A 14,565-nucleotide genomic window follows, 5' to 3' on the forward strand; every position below is an offset into this window, starting at 1 on the left:
GGCTTGTCCACGTGAAGTTTGTTTAGTACATTGCAGATGTCTGCAGATAGGCAGCCATGCAACGGTGCTCTCTGGTTTGCAAGCCAAAAAATGTTGACATTCAGGGACCATTCAAGGGCTGTTAGAAAGCCACTCTTGCAAGGAAGTGAGGGCATCCTGCACTTAGAACAGTTAAAACAACAGGAGGAGGAATTTGGGAAAGCTTTTTTTGTCACAATGCTTCTAAACCAGGTGTGGGGAACCTGTGGGGCTTCCCAGATGTTGCTGGACTCCAGCTCCCACCATCCTTCACTCTTTATCCTTGGCCATGCTGGCTTCTGAGGCTTCTGGGAGTTGTAGCACAGCAGCATCAAGAGGACCCCAAGTGCAAAGTGTTATCCCCTTCTGGGATAGAAATGTTGCTTGAGCATGCCTGTCCTGCACTTAACCGGTGATCCTCTGGAGCCCCCACCCCAAGCCACCTTGAAGTGGCGCGCAGAGGGCTGGGTATAGAGAGCTCCTGGCATTTTGCTTCTGCAGTTGTGCAGTTGAGCCCGTGCTGTCAGCCTGGATATAGGCAGGAGCTCAGAGCACACCTCAGCGGGGTGCCTATGGTGGGTATGCATGCTGTCTTTTTCTAACTGGGCTTGCTCCTGTGTCTTTAAGAGCCCTGACCCACAGAAATTTAATAGGTAAATATTTGCTCAGCACCTCTCCCCATCCTAGGAAAAGCGCCACCAGCCAAATATATTTAAGGTTACTTATTTAAAGAAAAGTCAGGTGAGGATGATTACTGCTATTAGTATTATTCAAAGGGTATCCACTCTCACTCTCTGAATTGCCAACCCTCAGTAATATGAAACCTCAGTTTAAGGAACTTGGGGCTGGGGGAAAAAGGATAAAAGCCAAAAGACTGGAGAAGAGGTTTCACACATGCAGCTTCATATAATGGCCATGAGCCTCACACTGTTTCAGCGCATGTGTGGACATTTCCAATGTGGGGTAGAAAGCACCAGTTCTCATTAGAAAGTATGTTCTAGCCAGGATAGATTTTGCTTTTGAATTGCAATTGTGGGACATTTAGGGCAATGGCTTTCTTATGCCTCATGCATGAATACAGCCTGGCAGAGCAAAAACAGATTGGGCAATATTATAGCAGCTGTGTTTTCATAGGTGGAATGGGCTGGATTTGAACTTGGGTCCTTTTATCTAATAAAACCAGCTTTCAACATGTGTCTGAGGCAAACAGAACATTAAATCTGCACCCAAGCCAAGCCCACAGCCATGTGTGTGGGGCTAAGCATCTGAACGTGCCTTACATTGACTTAGAACACTGGTCTGCATTTCTATCCCAGCATTATCATCTGCTCTGAAATCCAGCAGCTTACAATCTTGAGCAAAGTTCCTTCCCTGTTGCCTGATATCAAGGGAAGATGCTGGTGATTGAACCTGGGACATTTGGTGTGCTAGGCAAATGCTTTGCTTCTGAGCTATGGCCTGTCCATTTGTGGTCCCAGGCTGATGGGTTAGTGAGGCTTCTGGTTCACCTCCCCATATTGGCTTGCTTATCCATATAGGAATGGAGAGCAGCCCTGCCTGAGTATGCTTGCTCAGACTGATCTGGTGTGTCCCATGTGCTCTTGGGCTGGAGAATGAGGAGGAGTCTTTAAGAGTGGTCTGGGGGAGGCAATGTTTGCTGCAGCATGCTCATTTTTATATTGTCAGCTGCAAGCCCAGTTCCAATGGGTGAGGCAGGTTTTTGAAGCACTACCAAAACTTGTTGAACCTATTTGCTCAGCAACCACAGGAGGATGAGGGAGCAGACCATTGCCAATGATGCCTCTGCATGCAGGTTCTCTGGGAAGACCCCTCCTCCCCCCCCCCCACACAAGCAATAATCTGTGCACAGACTCAGGCTTTCCCTAAGAAAGGGCTTTCCACTTTGTCAGGTGCAGGAATGACATTGATGTTTCCAACCTGAACTGATCCAAACACTGAAGATGCACCTCTTCATCCTGGCACCAGAGATCTTTATATTTTAGGACCCGTCACCTTCTTTTAATTGCATTAGCTTTGCACTGATTTTAATATTGTGTGTTTTAAATTTCTGATGCCCACCCTGGGACCTCTTGGGTGAAGGGCAGATCAGAAACTGAAATGCTAATACTACCAATAATCAGCACCATCAATCAACAAGCCTTAACAAAGAATAACAGCAATTGGCTGCTTGCTGCCCCGACCCCCCCTCATGTGTGTGTATTCTTGCACAAATGTGTTCATATATGCCTCAACAGGCAGCCCCAGCCCCCGCAGGCCAGAGAGAAAGGCAGAGAGAGTCGGAGAGCGCAGGGCGATCTTCTCACCCCTAGCGATTCCTCCCCCACCCCACCCCAATCTTTGACTGTATCAGTGGCTCCATTGGATGGCCAAAAGCAGAGCATTTGCCGAAGCGTAAGAGAGTTGCGGGTTTCTGAAGGAGTGGACGGATTCCTCCTTGAGAGTCTGTGTTTGCTTTCCGGAGACTCTGCAGGATTTGTTCGGCTGCCAACTGGGAAAGGCTTTTGATTTGAGACAGAATATTAGGAGAGATGCTTTGAAAGAGGGTTGCAGACAAATGACTCATCTGCTGTAGGAAGAGAACAACAGGAGGATGGGGGGCGGAGCTTGAGAAAGGAGGAAAGGGTATCTCTCACTTTCCTGGGTGGGGGTGATGGGGAGAATACCTGTCTGTAGCTGAAGAGTGAGCTGCAGCAGGAACTGTGGCAGCACAGAGATCACACCTGCTCACCTGCTGAGAGGGTTGCTGCAGCACAGGCATGGGGGAGTTTCACCTGGATCACTTTTTAAATTGCTCTCGTGTGAGGGGTCTGAGTTGGCAGGTAGTTTTGGGGAGAGCCCTGGTGGGCCATAGATGTTCTGATCCACCCAAGAAAAGGAGTGCTAAGCAAGTCCCCTTGCCTCAGATGCCACTCCCTCTGCACTTGTCGCCTCTGGCATATTGTTTGGTGGGGGCAGGGAGTGCTCAGAAGCAGCAAATGAGGACGAGGCTTATGTACCTTTAATCATAGAATCACAGAGTTGGAAGGGTACCCAAATGGTCATCTAGTCCAATCCCCAAAGTAGTTGTGTAGCCGAGGGAACTCCAGGAGGTGTTGCCTACCACACAGGTCAGTAGAAGAAGTAGACAAGCCCTTTCCCTGCATCTGGCTCAGCCTCGCTCTCGGAGCCGCCAGTTGATGATCCATTTTGCTTCTGGGTTTCCTCTCTGAAGCTATCAAGGAGATATCCATAAGATGATTAAAAGCTATAAAAATATTGTTCTAATGTTTTAAAAAAGTAAAGGGCCACTTTGGCTGGCGAGGTGCAAAGGAGGACAGGGCAAATTGTGCAGCAATAAAACCACTAGCACATTTGCAAAGCTATGCAAGGTCCAGTGTGGTTTCAGATTGGATGGGAGACCCATGTTGAGATTCCTGCATTGCAAGGGGCTGCTCTAGATGGTCCTCGGGATCCCTTCAAACTCCACAACTCTCTGATGTCTCTGTGGGGTATAAATGAAAGTTCCCAGGAGTCCCTGGGGGAAGCCATAATGTGCTTTCAATGTATGGTGTGTAGGAAGTTGATGAGAGGTGTGGCAAGAGGCCTGTCTGTCCTCTCCGCATTTGGCCACCTTAAACCTGCTCCAAAGCCAGCTGCAGCAGCCCTGGTGGATTTCAGTGGAAGAAATCAAGTCAAATGCACACTCTGAGCCTCTGCATGTCTACTCAGAAGTAAGTCCCCCGAGTTATCAGAGGCTTCCTTGCAGGTGGATGCGCATAGCACTCCAAGCCTTATGCTGCTGAATGTTGCTTTGGCAATGTGGTGTCTTGGTGCAACCCTGGAGGATTCTCTCGGGGGGGGGGGGGACAAGAAGACGACAATTCTAGCAGGTCTCATAAAATTCCCCAAGATAATTTTGCACCTCTCTAAATCTTACCCCTTGAAGACAGTCTGGAGTCTTGCTGCGATGATGTTGTACGATACTTTTTGCTCGGCGCAGTGATTCTCCTCCTCTGCAGGTCTGTGCAGAATTACCTTATCTGCTAGAGGATGTTTAGTGATTCTAAAAACAAGAGCTGTACTAATTCACAGAAGGAAAACATGTAGGTTTTTTTTAAAAAAAAGTTTGCCCAAAACATTGACTTTCTGTTCTTTCCTTTTTAGATTATAACACTGCTGAGTAATTAATCTTTATACATGCCTTTTTCCACTGGAAACAGTGACACAATGAATAAACTTTTAAAATAAAATACAATAAATTATTTTTCTATTATACCTTTGGATGTTTCCCACCTTTCTTGTGTGTGTGGGGAGAGATATTTTATCAAGAAGAAAACCTCCTGTACAACCTCCTAGGAAAGTGGTGCAAAAGGTGGGAGCAAAGTCTGGTGGCAGAATCTGTTGTAGGTGTTCCATGCTGCAGCTCTGGAAGTGTGGCGTTGTCAGAGAGCAGTGTGCAGCAGAGCATGTGAAGGTCAGAAGGATGGCGAGTACGCTAAAAAATCTAGAAACAAGTGCTGTGCAGAAATTTGTGCCTCGATTTCTCAGATGTTTTCTGCCTCTGCGAAAAAGACTTCGATTCCCCACCCCCCACCCCCGCTTCCTTCATAGCACACTTGGTGATTTCATTATCATTTCTGTGACTGAGCCCTTGCCCAGTCTCTCTCCACCTTGGGAATGCTCTGTTTGGGGGCTGTCTATGTATCTTCTCAGTTTTTCTTGTATTTATTTATCTCCTTTCCTACTGGTGATTTAGGTTGGGTTAGGCTGAGAGACTGTGCGAGGTCCAAGGTCTGTCAGCTGATCTTTGTAGCTGAGAGGGGGATTTGAACCCAGGTCTCCCAGGCTCTAGTCCAGCACTCTGACCACTACACTATACTAGCTGTGTCCTGCGAAGACCTCACTGATTGGCAATTACTTTATTAAAGGTAAAGGTAAAGGGACCCCTCACCATTAGGTCCAGTTGTGACCGACTCTGGGGTTGGAATCATAGAATCCTAGAGTTGGAATAGACCACAAGGGCCATCGAGTCCAACCCCCTGCCAAGCAGGAAACACCATCAGAGCACTCCTGACATATGGTTGTCAAGCCTCTGCTTAAAGACCTCCAAAGTAGGAGATCCACCACACTCCTTGGCAGCAAATTCCACTGTCGAACAGCTCTTACTGTCAGGAAGTTCTTCCTAATGTTTAGGTGGAATCTTCTTTCTTGTAGTTTGGATCCATTGCTCCGTGTCCACTTCTCTGGAGCAGCAGAAAACAACCTTTCTCCCTCCTCTATGTGACATCCTTTTATATATTTGAACATGGCTATCATATCACCCCTTAACCTCCTCTTCTCCAGGCTAAACATGCCCAGCTCCCTTAGCCGTTCCTCATAAGGCATCGTTTCCAGGCCTTTGGCCATTTTGGTTGCCCTCCTCTGGACACGTTCCAGTTTGTCAGTGTCCTTCTTGAACTGTGGTGCCCAGAACTGGACACAGTACTCCAGGTGAGGTATGACCAGAGCAGAATACAGTGGCACTATTACTTCCCTTGATCTAGATGCTCTACTCCTATTGATGCAGCCCAGAATTGCATTGGCTTTTTTAGCTGCCACATCACACTGTTGGCTCATGTCAAGTTTGTGGTCAACCAAGACTCCTAGATCCTTTTCACATGTACTGCTCTCAAGCCAGGTGTCACCCATCTTGTATTTGTGCCTCTCATTTTTTTTGCCCAAGTGCAATACTTTACATTTCTTCCTGTTAAAGTTCATCTTGTTTGTTTTTGCCCAGTTCTCTAATCTGTCAAGGTCGTTTTGATGTGTGATTCTGTCCTCTGGGGTGTTAGCCACCCCCAGTTTGGTGTCATCTGCAAATTTGATCAGGATGCCCTTGAGTCCATCATCCAAGTCGTTGATAAAGATGTTAAATAAGACCGGGCCCAAGACAGAACCCTGTGGCACCCCACTAGTCACTCTTCTCCAGGATGAAGAGGAACCATTGATGAGCACCCTTTGGGTTTGGTCAGTCAGCCAGTTACAAATCCACTGAGTGGTAGCATAGTCAAGTCCGCATTTTACCAGCTTCTTTACAAGAATATCATGGGGCACCTTGTCAAATGCCTTGCTGAAATCAAGGTAGGTTACATCCACTGCGTTCCCTTCATCTACCAGGCTTGTAATTCTGTCAAAAAACGAGATCAGGTTAGTCTGACATGACTTATTTTTCAGAAATCCATGCTGACTATTGGTGATCACAGCATTGCTTTCTAGGTGCTCACAGACTGTTTGCTTAATGATCTGCTCCAGAATCTTCCCTGCTATTGATGTCAGACTGACTGGGCGGTAATTATTTGGGTCCTCTCTTTTCCCCTTTTTGAAAATAGGGACAACATTTGCCCACCTCCAGTCTGCCGGGACTTCGCCTGTTCTCCAGGAATTCTCAAAGATGACTGCCAGTGGTTCTGAGATCACATCTGCCAGTTCTTTTAATACTCTTGGATGCAGTTCATCTGGCCCTGGAGACTTGAATACATCTAAACTAGCCAAGTATTCTTGTACTATCCCCTTAGTTATTCTGGGCTGTGTTTCCTCTGCTGAATCATTTGCTCCAAATTCTTCAGGTCGGGCATTGTTTTCTTTATCGGAGAAGACTGAGGCAAAGAAGGCATTGAGGAGTTCAGCCCTTTCTGTGTCCCCTGTTTGCATTTCACCATCTTCTCCTCTGAGTGACCCCATTGTTTCTTTGTTCTTCCTTTTGCTACGGACATACCCATAAAAGCCTTTTTTGTTGCTTTTAACCTCTCTAGCAAGCCTGAGTTCATTCTGTGCTTTATCTTTTCTGACTTTGTGTTTACACGTGTTGGCTATTTGTTTGAATTCCTCTTTGGTGGTTTTCCCCCTTTTCCATTTTTGGTACACATCCTTTTTTAATCTTAACTCAGTTAAAAGTTCTTCAGATGGCCACCCTGGCTTCTTTAAGCACCTTCCATGTTTCTGTCTCATTGGTATTGCCTGACGTTGTGCTTTTACTATCTCCCTCTTAACAAACTCCCAGCCATCATGAACTCCCTTTCCTTTTAGTATTACTGTCCATGGGATCTCACCCAGCACTTCCCTAAGTTTTATGAAGTCGGCTTTCTTAAAGTCAAGAAATTGAGTCCTAGTATGCTTGGCTGCTCCTTTCCGCTGTATAGTAAACTTCAGAAGAGCATGATCACTCGCGCCTAATGATCCTTCCACTTCTACCCCACTAACCAGGTCATCAACATTGGTTAGGACCAGATCTAAAATGGCTGTTCCTCTTGTTGCTTCTCCCACTTTCTGGACAATGAAGTTGTCTGCAAGGCCAGTGAGGAATCTGTTTGACCTTATGCTCTTGGCTGAGTTTGACATCCAACAAATATCCGGGTAATTGAAGTCCCCCATTAGCCAGTGTGGTGTAGTGGTTAAGAGCAGTAGTCACGTAATCTGGGAAACCGGGTTCGTGTCTCCGCTCCTCCACATGCAACTGCTGGGTGACCTTGGGCCAGTCACACTTCTGTGAAGTCTCCCAGCCCCACTCACCTCACAGAGTGTTTGTTGTGGGGGAGGAAGGGAAAGGAGGATGTTAGCCGCTTTGAGACTCCTGAAGGGGAGTGAAAGGCGGGATATCAAATCCAAACTCTTCTACTACTGTCTCCCTTCCTTTTGCATGCTTGGCCATCTGTTCCAAGAAGGCATCATCTATGTCCTCCGTTTGGCTTGGGGATCTATAGTAAACTCCCACAATGAGGTCTCTGTTATTCTTCTCTCCCTTAATTTTGACCCAAATGCTCTCACTTTGGCTTTGAGGTTCTAAATCTTGGATCTCTTCACAGGTATACACATCCCTGACATATAACACCACTCCTCCTCCTTTCTTGTCTGGTCTGTTTCTCTGAAATAGATTGTATCCCTCCATTATTACTTTTCAATCGTGGGACTTATCCCACCAGGTTTTAGTGATGCCTATTATGTCATATTAATTTGCTGTACCAAGAGCTCAAGCTCATCTTGTTTATTTCCCATGCTTTGCGCATTAGTGTACAGACATTGAAGTCCATTAATCATTCCCCCATGTCTCTTATTTAAGGATTTTTTCCTCCCACCACTAGGTCTGCGTGCTGTTTGCTCCATTTGGTCTATGACATTTGGATGATCATCTTCATTAATTGATAGACTCCTACCTTCAGGAGCACTGTCTCCCTCCCCCACATTAGTCAGTTTAAAGCCCTCCTGATGAGGTTTCTGAGATTTTTGGCAAAAACTTTCCTCCCAACCATTGTGAGGTGCAGCCCATCACTTGCCAGAAGTCCATCTTCAAGAAACTGCAGTCCGTGATCTAAGAATCCAAACCGTTCCTGTTTACACCATTTGCGAAGCCAGCTGTTCACTTCCACTATTTTCCCCTCTCTCCCTGGGCCACGTCGTTCAACTGGGAGGACAGTTTAGTGGCCTCACTTTACTGGCCGAGGGAGCGGCGTACAGCTTCCGGGTCATGTGGCCAGCATGACCAAGCCGCTTCTGGCGAAACAGAGCAGCGCACGGAAACACCGTTTACCTTCCCACCATTTACCTTCCCACCTATTTATCTACTTGCACTTTGACGTGCTGTCAAACTGCTAGGTTGGCAGGAGCAGGGACCAAGTGATGGGAGCTCACCCCGTTGCAGGGATTTGAACTGCCGACCTTCTGATCGGCAAGTCATAGGCTCTGTGATTTAACCCACAGCACCCCCCACATCCCGAATGACTTTATTAGGCCAGCCAAAATGTCACAAAATTTTAAGCAACTTTTGCGTTTTCCAAAACTCTTCATCAGACTGGTTGGTGAGTAAAGGGGCACGGAAGGGGACAAGAAAGTGGGTCTGGCAATTTAGAGAAGGGTGAGTACCCCTCCCCCCCACTGCCAAATTCAGAGAATTGGTTAGGTGTTTTTTCATCTCTGAATCCCTAGTGTAACCTGGAACTTGCATAAACATCTAGGAGTGCCTAATCTATAAAGTCTGCTTCCTCCTTTACCCTCTTGGAAACATTGGAAGTTGCCTCAGACTGAGAGAGGACATTGGTCCACCTTTGTAGCTCAGTTGTGCGTACAATGACTAGCTGTGGCCCTCCAGGATTTCAGGGTGTGTGTGTGTGGGGGGGGGGGGTGCTATCCCAGACCAGCTTGGGTGTTTTGCCGGCAAAGCAGATGCTGTGCCCCTGAGTCACGGCCCTTCTTCATCATGCCCGAGACCAATGCAGACTTTGACCGTGGACACACCATACTTTTAAAGCACAAAGAATTCTGGGAACTATATTCCCTGGTGCTACAATTCCTAGCACTCTTAGAAAACTACAGTTCCTGGGATTGTTTGGAGGGAGTTGCAGTCTTGAAATGTGTGGTGCGTGTGTAGCCTTTATGGCTTTAGCACAAAGCCAGCTTTCCTTAAAATCTCTGCTCAAAACCTACCTCTCAGGTGAAGCAGTTGACGCTGCTCCTTTGTCATCACCTCCTTACAGAAACTGAAGGCATGCATCTGCATCAAGGCATAGGTGTCCTAATGCCCCCCCCTCACCTTCCCTCTGGTAATCTTTGCAGCTCTCTAAATTTAGGACCAGATTGCGCCTTATGTGTAATTCTGTGATTCTCTCCTTGCCACCTACCACCCCCAGAAGGAAAATGGAAAATCAGGTTGGAGTGTGTAGGGGTGGCTGAATCCTTAGAGCCAGGGTGGTGTAACAATTAGAGCACTGGACCCTGGGAGACCAGGGACAAATCACAGCTCTGCCACGAAGCTCACTGGGTGACCTTGGGCCAGTCATTCTGCCTCTCAGCCTAACACACCTCACAGGCTTGGTGTAGGGATTAAATGAGGATTGGAAGAACCATGTATGCCACTTGGAGCTTCTTGGAGAACTGCCATAAGTTCCAGCTGCTGGGAATCACAAGTGAGGAGAGTGCTGCTGCTGCTGCTGCACTCAGCTGCCCACTGCAGGCTTCCCGTTGTGGCATCCGGTTGGCCAAGGTGAGAACCGGACTCTAGACTAGATGGACTCCTTTTGGCCTGATCCATCTTCTGATGTTCTTCTTGACCACCCAATTTTCTACTCAACTACTTTTTTGCTTGTGGGAGAAAAGAACTACCGTATTTTTTGCACCATAACACTCACTTTTTTCCTCCTAGAAAGTAAGGGGAAATGTCTGTGCGTGTTATGGAGGAAATGCCTACAGATTTTCCTCCTCTAAAAACTATGTGCGTGTTATGGTCGAGTGCGTGTTATAGAGCGAAAAATACGGTAAGCAGCTTGCCAGGAATGTGTTAAGCAGCCGCTTCTAACTCATACAGTCAGTCTTCCACTAAAGACCCAGCTTTCCATTGGTTCTTTTCCAGTTTCTTGACAACATTTCTCTAAGGAAAAGAGTGCAAATCTTCTGCTCTTTTCGGAAGGCATTTAGAAATGTTTGGGGTGGGGTTCCTGCTACGTCTGCTGGCTCTTGGTCCAAAGTGCAGTTGGTGGGAAGCTGTGGAGACAGCCTTGTGCCACTTCCTGCTAGCCCCCCTTCCCAGAATACCTTGAGTGACAAGATGCAAAGAGACGTGGTGTTGCTCCCAAGGCATTCCAGGAAGTGTGGTCAGTGGGCAGATGCAGACAGAGAGTTTTCCATAGCAGCTTTGCCGTTCACTGATGCAGCTGGCTTGCAGGAGAAGCCATGTGCCCAGTAGTTTGTGTCATACCACATTCCCACCTCTCCCAGACTATATTTCCATCTCTAGCCTTTGCTGAATTCAGGTACTTAGGAAGCTGTCCTGTACGGAGTCAGACAGTTGGTTGCATCTAGTTCAGTATTGTCAACACTGGCTGGCAGCATATCTCCAGGGTTACAGACAGGAAACATTCCCAGCCCAAACTGGAGATGCTCTACCACTGGGCTCTGGCCTTCCAGTGAGCACTCAGGGCTGATTTCTTTAAGAATGGATAGGTTTGATCTTCTTGCAGTCCATGGGACTCTCAAGAGTCTCCTCCAGCACCATAATTCAAAAGCATCAATTCTTCGGCGATCAGCCGCCTTTATGGTCCAGCTCTCACTTCCATACATCGCGACTGGGAAAACCATAGCTTTTACTATACGGACCTTTGTTGGCAAGGTGATGTCTCTACTTTTTAAGATGCTGTCTAGTTTGGCTAGACTGTATAATAAAGTCTTCCTGTTAAACAGCAGCTTTTTTATCTCATCCTCAAGCGCAGGCCTGGCCCATAGTTATCCCTTGACGCTTGCATTGTGTTATGCTGAGTAATTTCCATCAATCCCTGGAGAGTCACCTGGAAAGACTAACACCTTGTTCTTTCCTCTACTCTGCTGCCAGTCTCTCTGTGACCCCCCCAATCCCAGTGAAATTATCACCCTTTCTCCCTATAGTTGGCTCCCAGGTGTTTTTTTTAATACAGAAGTCCTTAATTCACACCCCTCTCCCCTAATTGCCAGGGGCAGCATGTTTTACATTTGAAGCCTCCTGGAATCGGCAGCAGAAGCTTTTGAGATTGTGCCTTTGTGCAAGACAGAAGGTTTGCTTAAGGTTATGTTGTAGTAGTAGTTGTTGTCCATTAGGCATGCTCACAGAATTTGATATATATGAATCCTGAAGCAAACTGATCCACTCTGCACATCAGGAACCAACATGTGGATCTGAATGTCTGTGGAGTGTCTTGGATTCTGAGCCATTGAGATAAAGTACATATTTCAATAGTATTTTGAAAGAACATTTTAAATATGCATCTTCATGAGGCTTTATTTTTTAAAAAATGCAGCTAACAATTGGAAATACGATGGGAAAGATGTATGCATGGATACAGGCAGAACCTGCCCAGACCAGAAACAGGCTGATTTGTTGTAAATTTTGAAGCATATCCATGCTCCATATTTTCTAAACTATACTGCTATCTCCATGATAATATTCTCAGGTTCATGTTGGCTCACCCCAAAGCTCTGTTTCCCAACTTAGGTTAGTCTGACGTTCAGGGCTTGCCTTGGGCATTTCATAATTCATAAAAATGCAATGCAGTCCCACATATTGCTACAAAGCATTGATTTCACCCCCTCCCCACCTCCCAATGGCTGTTGCATCCGGCATAGATGTAACCCCACAGCGGGGGGGGGGGTGGAGGGGGGGGAGGAGAGAGAGAGAAGGAGGGCAGGAGAATAATACTCTTTCAGATCCTGTTGATCTCAACACATGCCTTCTGCTATTCATGTGCCTTATCCATGCACCTTTTTAAATAAACAATTGTATCAGCCCCATCAGATCTCCAACAACTGAAATTAAAATAGGACTGTGTTGTTGTTAAATCTGTTACAAACTGCAGGAGACCTATTTCTGCCTTCTGGTCCTAATAGTTGCCAGCTTTTTAACCAGCCCTTGCTGCTGTGTTTTTAGCTGTGGCTTGATCACAGTATGCCCTGGAAAGAAATTATATCACTTGTAAACACTGTTCTCCTGTATGCAGACACCTGCAGGTACACCCCAATTCTCATGAAAATTCACCAGCATTTTAATGCAAATTTCTCAAAATGGTCTTCAATTTTGCCTAATGCACACATTTTTGCAAATCATTTCCCCAAAATATAGCACATGTTTTTGTTATTTCTGCTAATATGTGCATTTTTATTAACACCTTACCCTAGTATATTGTTGCAGCCCGCGCCTATCTCTGAGCAATGTGAGATTCCAGTCACGCTTACTCAGGGTCTGTGTTTTCTTTTGGAAATGAGCATCAGCACTCCAGGAGGGTCTTGCTTCCTCCATAGGTGCAGCCCTTGATCCAAGCAGACACCATGTTCTGTCTGCTGCCTTGTGTCTCCCGGTCACATAACTCAACTGCTGAGGGAGGGAGGGCCATCTCAGTCAGAGTCCTTTTGATGCTTGGTTTATTTAATGGCCTGTCCCCTGGTTATCATCTAATTTGTTTTTAACACATCCTGATTCCTAGGGTTTAGAAAGGTGTCTAACACACTGTTATGTACTGAGTTGAATAGGATCCAAACTGCAGCAGTCTGATTGGTCCTAGAACAATAGGATCCAAATTGCAGCAGTCTGATTGGTCCTAGAACAATAGGATTCAGAATGCAGCAGTCTGATTGGTCCTAGAACAATGCAGCAGTATGATTGGTTGGCAGGAACCACCCAATCATGTTCCAGATATAAGTGAATCCACAACCTGATTGGCTTACAGTAGAATTCCAGAATTAACCAATCATGTGCAGCCCATTGTGTAAATAATGTATATATATTTTTTTTTTTTTATAATATTTTTTATTAGTTTTACAAAAGTTTTTATAACAAACAAGCACAAAAAAAACAAACAAACAAACAAACAAAGAAATGTGGTTTCATAGTGTCATTTCGTAGACTTCTTTCCTCGGACTTCCCCATACCTCCCCTTTCTGCATCCTCATGTCCAAATTTTACAGCAACTTATACATATTTTTCCAACTCTAATTTATTATAGTCCTTTCTTATTCTAATCTTATATTACTGCAACCCTTTATCTCTGTCGAATCTCGACATTCTAAACTTCCTCAAGTTTATAATGGTCCTTAAGATAAATCTTGAATTTCTTCCAATCTTCTTCCGCAGTCTCCTTCCCCTGGTCTCGAATTCTGCTCGTCATTTCCGCCAAAGTCATGTAGTCAATCACTTTCATCTGCCATTCTTCCACGGTGGGTAGATCTTGTGTCTTCCAATACTTTGCTATCAATATTCTTGCTGCTGTTGTTGCATACATAAAGAAAGTTCTATCTTTTTTTTGCACCAATTGGCCGACAATGCCCAAGAGAAAGGCCTCTGGTTTCTTAAGAAAGGTATATTTAAATACCTTTTTCATTTCATTGTATATCATCTCCCAAAAGACCTTAATCTTCGGGCACGTCCACCAAAGATGATAAAAAGTACCTTCAGTTTCTTTACATTTCCAACATTTATTGTCGGGCAAATGATAAATTTTTGCCAGCTTGACTGGGGTCATGTACCACCTGTAAACCATTTTCATTACATTTTCCTTTAAGGCACTACATGCCGTAAATTTAATTCCGGTGTTCCACAACCTTTCCCAGTCAGCTGACATTATATTATGACCAATGTCCTGTGCCCATTTAATCATGGCTGATTTAACTACTTCATCTTGTGTATTCCATTTTAACAGCAAGTTATACATTCTTGACAGATTCTTAGTATTGGGTTCTAACAATTCTGTCTCAAGTTTTGATTTTTCCACCTGGAAGCCAATTTTCCTGTCTTGTTTAAAAACCTCCGTTATTTGGTAATAGTGGAGCCAATCTTGTACTTTGGGTTTTAGGTTTTCATGGCTCTTTAGTTTCAGTCTCTCTCCATCTTGTTCTAGAATCTCACAATACTTTGACCATCCGACCTCCATATTGAGTTTCTTGTGGGCCTTCGCCTCTAAAGGTGACAACCATCTAGGGGTTTTATTTTCCAGCAAGTCTTTATATCTCATCCAAACATTGAACAGCGCTTTCCTTACAATGTGATTTTTAAAGGCACTA

At 45.5% G+C, this 14,565-nt stretch overlaps 1 protein-coding gene across 4 annotated transcripts in view; it reads left to right on the plus strand.

Annotated features, from left to right (window-relative positions):
* The window catches only part of ZMAT4 (zinc finger matrin-type 4), a 286,981-nt gene that overhangs the window by 969 nt on the left and 271,447 nt on the right, over positions 1-14,565 (plus strand). The gene's annotated exons all lie outside the window — the stretch shown is intronic.

This window comes from Podarcis vaucheri, assembly GCF_965113315.1.
Source record: "Podarcis vaucheri genome assembly, chromosome: 7".
Lineage (NCBI taxonomy): Eukaryota > Metazoa > Chordata > Lepidosauria > Squamata > Lacertidae > Podarcis > Podarcis vaucheri.